A 10,206-nucleotide genomic window follows, 5' to 3' on the forward strand; every position below is an offset into this window, starting at 1 on the left:
ACAGACTGAATGGAGATAGTCAATTGACAAAATAAATATAAGAAAAACTAGTGAGTGGGTCAAGAGGAAAATGAAAGCTGAGAAAATTGTATTTGGAAAGAGATAACAAGATGCTCAAAAAGAGTAAGGCAAGCATTTTAAGGAACAAAAGAGAATATATGAATTTGAGGACTAGTATACTGAATACTAGTGAGGTAATCTATCCATGGGTTTTGTAAACCTTACTTTATAGCTCAGTACGTGCTATGAATCCAATCAATTATGTAGCACTCTATCATTAAGCTATAATACAGATTCTACACAGTCATATACTTATTATATGATTTTTTTTCAAGAGTTCACAGTTTTGTTCTTAGGTTTCTTCTTTTATAGGTTAACCACCATTTACCAGGACTAACAAAAGCTTTAAGAGGCCAGTCTAAAAATAGCCTTTACAGTTTAAGAGGTATCTGAAATTAAATCATTCTCAGATTAAATATTCCATAGTAATAGTTGCTATTGCAATATAACAGAATCTTGCAGTGTCTTACAAAAGTAACAAATTTCTTCTATCATAAATCTATAGAAGTCTAGCACTTCCTCTTAAACATAAAGATATCATTCATGCTGAAGATATTTTTCTTCCATGTTGACATGTAAGGAGTCTGGCTTATATTTTACTAATCATTTTCAGGAAAGCGATTTGCACTCCCATTTTTTTCACTGATAGATGAGGGAAAACATTAACTGAATTCTGTTTCTTCTTAGTCCTTTTACACTTGATGTCAGAACAGCTTTCCTGGTGTATTACTGTTTCCTGGAGTATTACTGTGATGCATTCAATCCTCCTTTCCTCCCATCCATGCAAAATCTAGCTCAGCCTGGTCTGATGGTGCCAGACAGGGAGGAGAGGTCACACTTAAATAGATAAGCAGAGAACAGAGAGAGATAAATCCTATTCTGAACTATTGGGATAAACAGTAGTTTTCCATGAAGCCTCTGCTGAGAAGCTGTTAAAAGTATTGAGATATTGTTGAAGGATGCCCAATATGGTAGCATAAATCCTTTTTTTAATCTTTCTATTACAGTAATTCATAACCAGTTGCTAAAGCAGATTAGCTAGAATATAAATTGTACTCGTTGAAGAAATATTTCTGATTTTAGATAAGTTCATCCAATTTTTAGCCAACTAGGCAAAAGGCATATTTTATTAAAGGAATATGAAGTTGAATCTTGGCAGGCTTTCTTAAACAGTAAAGCCCTACATGGGTTTGGACTGTGCTTTCTGTTAACCTGCCAATTGATTAGCATCTTTCTAAGAGGCCCATTTGGGGGAATCCTGTATGACAAGGCAGGGCATGTAGCAATTGTGGAAAAAGAATGAGAATGATTCTTTCCCAGGTAAGATCCATACAGTGTCTTTATTATAAATCATATATTAGTGTGAATCCATCTGCTGCAGGATGACTGAAGGTTATAGATCGCTATCTACCACATTGGTCCAATGTAGATTAATGGACGTATATTTTTCAATTTCCCACTCCAGGGCTGAGTAAATAAGCCCAAGTCACCCAGCAACGTCTGTGCCAAAAGGGGGGAAAGAACACGTGTCTCCCTGCTCCTGTCCAGCACTTTAACTACTGCATGAAACTAGCTGGGTAAATGAGTTAACTGTTCAGTATTAAATATTAGGACTCACAGGTGACCCATAGAACCTCTTCAAAAGGCCTTCCAAATTGCATTGTGGGGAAAATTACTGCATTTATGTTCATTTCATTAAATTTAGTTTTGTCCTACCCCATCCATTTCTTTGTTCTGACCCTGCCCGCTTTTGGAGTGCTTCCCCTGGCCCATTGCTGAAAGGCCAAATTCAAGCTTTGATTCAAGAAGATTGGCAATTTGTTAATTTCCAGGTTTTGATTGTTTGAAGGAATCCTAAATGGAATCCTCTGGGAATGTTATGTTTGGCTCGTTTTTTTAAAAAAAAAATGTTGCTATATTATTCTCTTAATATTGGTAGAATGTCAGTTAATAAGTAGTTTATAAAAGCAAAAAAAAATCTCATTTTATCAGATCATATCCATAATATAGCTTTTTCTACACCTGGCATATGGACTGCGGAAGAAAGCTGGGAATATGCTCATCACCACCAGTCTGGTCTATGGAAGGAAGCAACAAATAAAAATTAAGAGTTAAAAATTGAACATAATTGATAACTTTGTGAAAAAAATCATATTATTCATTTCTGGGTAGAATCATGAGAACAAAACACAGGTGCATGCCATGGCAATTCAGAGGATAAGCAGAAGCAAAAGAAAAACTACATCAGAATTTGGGAAAAAGAAGCATCAGCCCTTTTGTGACTCAGATCAGAATTTGGCCTACATAATTTTTTTGTAGCCTTTTCCTATTCAAGAGAATTCTTTTTCTCTTTGGAAAAGTGATTATGCAGTTCCCTTTTTGGACCAAAACATAATGATGGTTACATAAATTGGGCCTGAATATTTCCCAGATAGCAAGTTCAGGATCCATTTACAGTTGTATGGAACAATTTAGGCACTCCTCATTCACTCTTATATTTCAATGAAATCCTAAGTAAATAGAAGAAGCTTCTGCATTGCATAAACACAAATACATCATTCTACAGATTTGAATCTGTATTTATTTATGTGCAGTTGTTTACGGGTTCAGAAGAAAACTCCCATGAATATGGCAGATGTGAAAGTTGAATTCTCTTTCATTCAGTACTTTGTAATATCTCTTTTGGCAGAAATAACAGCTTCCAAAAGTTTTCTGCAGCCAACTAACGGTAAATAGCTAATAGCTTGTGTTTAGATTTTCCCCACTCTTCTTTGCAGTATTTCTACTTCAGAAATATTATTTGATATCTTTGGTATATCCTTTATGCTTGCCCTTGAGACTTTCTTGCATTTCATTCATTATGGCAATTGTGAAGCCCTTTCTAAAAACTTTGTTTTATATTTGATTTGGAGGTATGTTTCAGATTGTTGTCTTGCTAAAATATCTACTGTATTGTTTTTTCCAGCTTCCATTTCTTCTGTTAGTATCAGTGTTCCATTGGAACACGAGGGCTGATAGTTCAAAATACACTTTTTTAATTAAATAAAGAAACAATTATTTTTTTTCTACTTAAATTGTGTCAATTGAAAAAAAATGTTCAATTTGTTTTTCATATAGTTTATTTCCATTTACTCATTAATGATAAGCTTGTTCTGGATCTCAGTTTAGATGGCCAAGAGGGCTTTAATTCTATATGTGTACTTTTAAAACAGGAAATGATAATGATTTAACTGTTTAGTCAAGTTACACCCTTAATGTTCCACTTGGAAAAAAAATAGTATTCAGATTAAAATAAACTTTAATCCACATTTGAGGGGGAGATCATTGGTTGGTTATTCCTAAGAGCTAAGTTAATAAGAGAAAGTAGTTTTGCTAATGAATAACAACATTGAGTCTGATGTTCAGAACCATGGAAATAAAAATTAGCTTTGGCTCCTAAGAGTCTGTAGATGGAGAACTGCAATTCTAACATGTATTTTCTTAGTCTGGACTGCAGATAACATATTTCCTCTTGTGACAGCTGATCTTGGACTGGTAAGAATATGGTAGAAAAAGAATGGGAGGAAAGTGATTCTGGCGAAGGGAATAAGCATGTTCTTGCTTCATGTTATTCCTGTTATTTATTTTATTTACTAATGTTGCTATTAATCAGTTTCATTCTGAAGCCCCAGAAACTCCTGAATTTGCCAGTCCTGTTTGCTGCAGCCTTTCAGGAAGTTTAGATGTTTGTGAGATTTGTTTCGGCTCTTGCAATGGTTAGATCAGTGTGTTAGAATGAAAACGCTATATATCATTTTTGATAATCATCTTTTGCCAGCTGGTACTTTGCAGGAAATTCCTAATTTTGTTAGTTTTGGGTTTTTTCTCCCTCACGCTGTCAATTTGACTTAGGGCAAGCAAGCCCTAAGCATTGTAACACTCAAGAAATCCTATAAAAAAGGACATCACTGCACGTGAGTAAACAAGCAATAAAAAATAAACATACTGGACAAATAGCCAGTTTTGCTTTAAAAGATGTCACCTAGATTTCATTTTATATTAATCATTCTTTTTTTTAATTTGCTAGAAGATTATATATTTCTTTGGTCAGCGGGGAAAAAGGTGCATCCACAAATATGTACTAGTTTATACTGCTGTTATATGTACTGATCTTTAGCATTATTCCTGAAGTTTCTCATACAACAATAGCTTCTATTTAGTTTAAATGAAAGCATGTAGGTTTCTTTTTTTGTTCTATGTTCAGTAGAAAATGGTGACCTCAGAGACAGAATGTGCTCATTCTGGGGGGGGGGGAGGTCATGCCATCTTGTCAGAGCGGGAACATCCAATGTTAGCAGCATTGACAATCTTATTTGCAGTCAACAATTGAGAAATATCTTATTATATTGGTTGTATTGTGCTGAATTCTTCACTAAATAGCTTTTTGTACTTTGAACATTAAAATCAAGAGCTTTCAAACTGCTTACTTGCTGTATTAACTCTTGTACACAACATGATACAGTCTCATAACAAGCTTTATTTAAACACACTATCAAAAAAAGCAAATTTCAATGAACCTCAAAATGTGAAAACAAAAAGATCAGAAGAAGAGAAGACCTCTCTGGTGGTAGACCATTGAGTCTCCAGAGTGAGATAATTCCACTTACCTAATCTTCCTATGAAGATATGATTATTAGCAGAAACACAGATGTTAATAGTAATATAGAACAGAAACCTCCAAATATACAAAAGCAAAATGGTTGTTTTGATTTACCATTATAGGCTTTAATGTAAAAAGCTCCAACAATCTAAGTGGACTCAGAAACTATCAACGACCAATATCAGAGAAATGGCAAAATAGGTGGTAAACTCTAATTTTCATGTAATAGTAGAGTTCTGTTTCTAGAATAGTAATATCCAAGGTTGCAGCTGTAACTTTTAGGCTGAGATGGCACAACAGGAGGTGACCAGTAGAGAATAAAGAGAACTGTAAACTTATAAATAGGTCAATTTGGTCAAGTAATACCTCCATAATTTTCATGGACTTACACTAGTTCTGCAGTCAGAATGAGCTATGCTTAGGACCCGTTATTTTTTTTTATCAGCAATCTTTTTTTCCATCTTTTAATGGAGAGCAGAATATTTTCTAGATCAGTGGTTCTCAATCTTTTCTTCACCATGGACCCCCTTTAAATACCTTTTGTGGCCACAGACCATGGCCTCCCAAGACTTAACTCAAGATTTAAATCATAACATTTCTTCCAGCCTCCATGGACCCCCTGTGATGACATTGTTGCCCCCCAGCAGTCCACGGACAGGTTGAGAACCACTGTTCTAGGTAATTTTAAAGTATCTGACATCGGTTGTTCACCAGAGCACCAAAGGGAAGGATAAGAAACAATGGTTGGAAGCTGATCAAGGAGAGAAGCAACCTGGAATTAAGGAGAAACTTCCTGACAGTGAGGACAATCAACCAATGGAACAGCTTACCTCCAGAAATTGTGGACACTCCATCATTGGAAGTTTTTTAAAAGAGACTGGACAATTATCTGACTGAGATGGTAAAGGACCTCCTGCTTGAGCAGGGGGCTGGACTAGAAGACCTCCAAGGTCCCTTCCAGCTCCTATTCTATTCTATTCTATTCTATTCTATTCTATTCTATTCTATTCTATTCTATTCTATTCTATTCTATTATCTACAAGGGTCTCTCTAATTTCTGTAACATCTGGTTTTGGTGCCTTTTTTTAGGCTAATTTAGAATAGCAAAAATTATACTTTTTCACTTTTGTGAGATTTCCAGCCTTCCCTATTGTTAAAGAATTACTTCAGTTGACCCAACTGAATAGCTTATCCGTACTTGATTTAATCCGAGGTTTAACTTTTGTATTGTTAACCAACTTTGGACCAACCTTGACAGCAAGCCACTAGGCAGAAAATGAATAGTTTGTATATAATGTTAATCAACATTTGCAGTTTCTACAGTGGACATTAGCACTTGACAAATGCAACTACGCTTTGGAATAATGAACTCATGTTGTTTTATTTATTTATTTGAGAAGTAGCCCAGCCATTAACCAGTCTAGGTGTGGTTTGTAGGTCAAAAAGCAATAATGATATAATAAAAGAGAAAAAATATCATCAGTGGCTCAAAGACAGACATATCCTATATACTAACATATAAACCTATCCATGAATAAGCCAAGTGTTGGATTTTTAAACAAAAACGTGCCACCCATAGAGAAGCCAACTTGCATTTTCCATGGTATTTGGGTTAAAAATGTGAGGGTCTGCTGATCCATGTGTATATATAGGAAATATGGGTGTTTTAAAAATGTATTCCTGTATATACTAGTAAATAAACCCATCTTCAAATAAGATGAACTCATTTTTGGAGGTGCATTTTGGCACCTAAAATTCTCCACTTCAAATTCTCAGTGTATATATCCCCCCTCTCCGAGTCCAACAATGGCCAGGTTTTCAATAGCTTCCTGAACATCATCAGATCTCTGGGGGATAACATTCCAAAGAGTAGTCACTGCAACTGAGAATGCACTCAGGTAGTCCTTGAGTCACTTAATGGTTGTTTGAAGTTATGAGAGACCTTCCCCCCACAAAGCTACATATGACCCTGTTTCAGTTACGGTCTCTGCAGTACCCCTGTAGTCATTTGCCCTTATGCCGATTGCAGAAATGCTGCAGCCCCCCTCCCCATCATCCTACCCTGCTGGTACCCTGCAGCAACTGGACCTGCTCCCCGCACACCCTTCACTCATTAAGCCAGCAAAATGGCTTCATTATTTTTGACATTATCTAGAAGACTGTCTATACCTCCTGGGTTCCAAAATGACACAACTTAATTGATGGAACCTGAAGTGCACCCACTCTGCCTTTTCTTATCCGACTGACAGAAACAGTGGAGAACAGGCAGTCCTTCAAATAACTTGGCTAAGTCCTCATGTGATTTTTGGAAGCTGAAGCTGAAGAGGCTACACAAAAATGGAGTGTGCTGTTGTGCAGTCTTCAGAGCTTCTAAAAATCCCTGAGAGAACGGGGCATTTCACATGGTCTTCACAGCCTGCTGTGGCCATAGAAGGGCATTCTCTGAAGCTGGTTCAAGAAAGAAGGTATTGGCTCAGGAGAGCTGGCACATCAGATGTACCTGGGCAGAGTCTGCTCTTTGAGCAGGGCCTGTGAGCTCAAGATGACACCCCTCCCTCCCCGATAGTTAATATCTCATTGCTATTGTGCAAAGAATTGTAAGATTTTCACTGTGTGGAACTATATGGTTAATACACAGTTCATTCAACAAGTTAGATATAACAAAATCCATATTAATCTGGTTGATTGCAGCTACCTGAATTCTCATTATTCATGCATGGAAGAAATTGGTTGATTTCCTTAGCATCTTATATTCAGGTCAAGAATCATGCCTTGCTTGCATAAAGATTTAAACTATATGTAACTGGATAATCTCCACTGCATGCTAAAAAAAACCCCTAATAAAACATACATTTTACATCAGAGTAATTTAAATTCTGCATCAATAAAAAATTAATTTCATAAACCAATATAAATTATTCACACTAAGAACATCCACATGCTTTCTCTAATTTATTCTAATCTTTTATTCATTACTTTTGTTTTCCTAATGCTAGTAAGGGTCAAGAAGTTTTGCAATGAAATTAAACTCAAAGGCCTAAAGGCATCATTTATAGGCTTAATTCTGCTACATTACCCATCAGAGATTTTGTTGGGAGTCAAAGATGGCATACTGTACAAACATGATAAATAAAGAAAAGAACTGTTATTTAGCAGAAATACGTAATATATTACCATACTTTCTTGCAGCAAGGCTCATAAATGAGGCAAAACTTCCAAATACAGTCAACAGTAATCCATCTCATGTTGTGCAGTATAACAAGGTGATACTCTGGGGAGGGCAAAGGAACAGCCTTTCAGCGAGTCTTAGTGGTGGCTGGCTACATCAGTCTCTTGCTCTGTTCTGTTTAAATTAATATTTCAAGCATCTGAAAGAGCCAGTTTGGTCTAGAGGTTAAGGCACCAGTCTAGAAACCAGGAGACTGTGAGTTCTAGTCCTACCTTAGCTATAAAAGCCAGCTGGGTGATCTTGGGCCAGTCACTTTCTCTTAGTCTAACTCACCTCACAGGATTGTTGTGGTAGGGAAAATAAGAGATAGGGGAAATATTGGGTATGTTTGCCACCTTGAGTTTAGAAAAAATAGTAAAGATGGGATATACATAAAAATAATGAATAAATAAATCTGCAGTGTGTAAGAATTCACCACTAAGGTTTAGGTCAGGGGTAGGTAACCTTGGCTCTATTGTGACTCGTGGACGAAGGTTGCCTACCCCTGGTCTAGGTGAATTACAGTAGTTGTTATCGTCCCTGGAGATGAAAAATTGAATACTATAGTATAGTCCAGGGGTAGGCAACCTTGGCTCTGTTATGACTCACGGACTTCAACTCCCAGAATTGGCTGGCTCAGGAATTCTGGGAGCTGAAGTCCACGAGTCATAAAAGAGCCAAGGTTGCCTACCCCTGGTATAGTGTATAGGACCCTTGAGGAGTTTTTGTTGTATGATTTTTATATTTTGTGACATATTTTTATTATAAGCCATCCAAAGATGGCTTAAGTGAGATGGGCAGTAAAAAAAATGTAAAGAATGAAATGAAAATGAAAGAATTTTGATGGGAGAGTATGGGCAAATAGGAAAGAAGTTTAGGAGGATTTTTGTATAGCTTATAAAAAGCTGTGACTTTTTGGCAGGCATACACTGAACTTGGACTGCAATTTCTATACTCTTCACTTAAATACAGAAAAATAAATCTTTAATTGCAACCAAGCTTGGGAGTAGCCCCAGTGATTGCTTTTTTTTCTTTCTTTGCAGAAAATCTTCCCATTTGACAATAATTAACACTGTGTTGGTGATTTTAAGTTTTAACAGGTTTTCAGCTCATACTTGACTGACATCAAATAATGGTTAGGTTCTTGTGGATTTGGAAGAATCAGAATTATGCATGCATTCAGCGCTAGAACCATGCTATAAACATACTTTTTGCAAATGCAATTCTGCATAAATCCACCAGATGTCATTTGATGATTAAGTCTTTGTCATAAATTTCCATGGATAGTAATAGTTCTTCTCCCCATATATTTTCCATATTATCTTTTTATTCTAAACATCTGCACTTTACAAAATGCAAATGTTTTTCATTTTGATTTTTTCTCTTCATGACAGTAACTTAAAGAAGAGAATCTGTTACATGTTTATTGCTACTTAATAAAAATGCTCAGTGGTCAAAGCTGAACAATGTCAAACTTTCTTTGTTGTAATTTGGTAGGATATGATTTGCATTTGGGAGAGTACAAAAAATTGCTAACATCATGTACCAAAGCAGATGTAGAAGGCAAAGTTTTTTGCTCCTCTCTTCTTAAGTCATTCTTCCTTAGGACTCTGGTGAAAGATGCTGCTTTGAAGTATGTTAAAACTGGTGAGATGCAAACAGTATTTTGAGATACGATGTATGTTGGTGGGGATAATGTTGATGTCAGTGATTATAAGGCTGTAACAATATTACTATGAGCTATTTTCAGTTCTATTTGTAAGATTCTATTTGTTCTAGTGAATGAGTCTGTCTGTGTATGGATGGTTAAGATACTATTTTAGCTGATTTTGGCTTTCTCCTGTTTCCTCTAACAGTAGTATTCGGAGAGCCATAGATGAGATGGGAATGCGGGGAAAAGATTAATCTGAGGGAATATGTTTTGCTAGGACAAAGATCTTAAAAACAACAACACAAAGGACAGGGCAATGGATGTCTTGTGTTACTAAAATTCAATTTTTATTTGGACTGTTGAGGGAAAAGAGAACAATCCATAAAAGTACTAAGATTTCATCCATATTTAAAATGTAAAGAAAGTTATTTTATACATTTGCTAATTTATTTCATGCATTTCTCAGGCATGATTTTTTTAAATTGAAAATTTAAATGAAGGTCTTAGTGTATATATAGTATTAAAATGTGTCTTGAATTCCAGGACTTGTCACAGAGTTAGATCATCCAATTTTTTTAGGAATTTTTAGAAAAGAAAATAGGGAAAAATTATATTTTTTAAAAAAAGATAGCTGGTCATTAATTTCTT

This window comes from Protobothrops mucrosquamatus, unplaced genomic scaffold (genome assembly GCF_001527695.2).
Source record: "Protobothrops mucrosquamatus isolate PMUCROS unplaced genomic scaffold, P.Mucros_1.0 scaffold2119, whole genome shotgun sequence".
NCBI classification, from domain to species: domain Eukaryota; kingdom Metazoa; phylum Chordata; class Lepidosauria; order Squamata; family Viperidae; genus Protobothrops; species Protobothrops mucrosquamatus.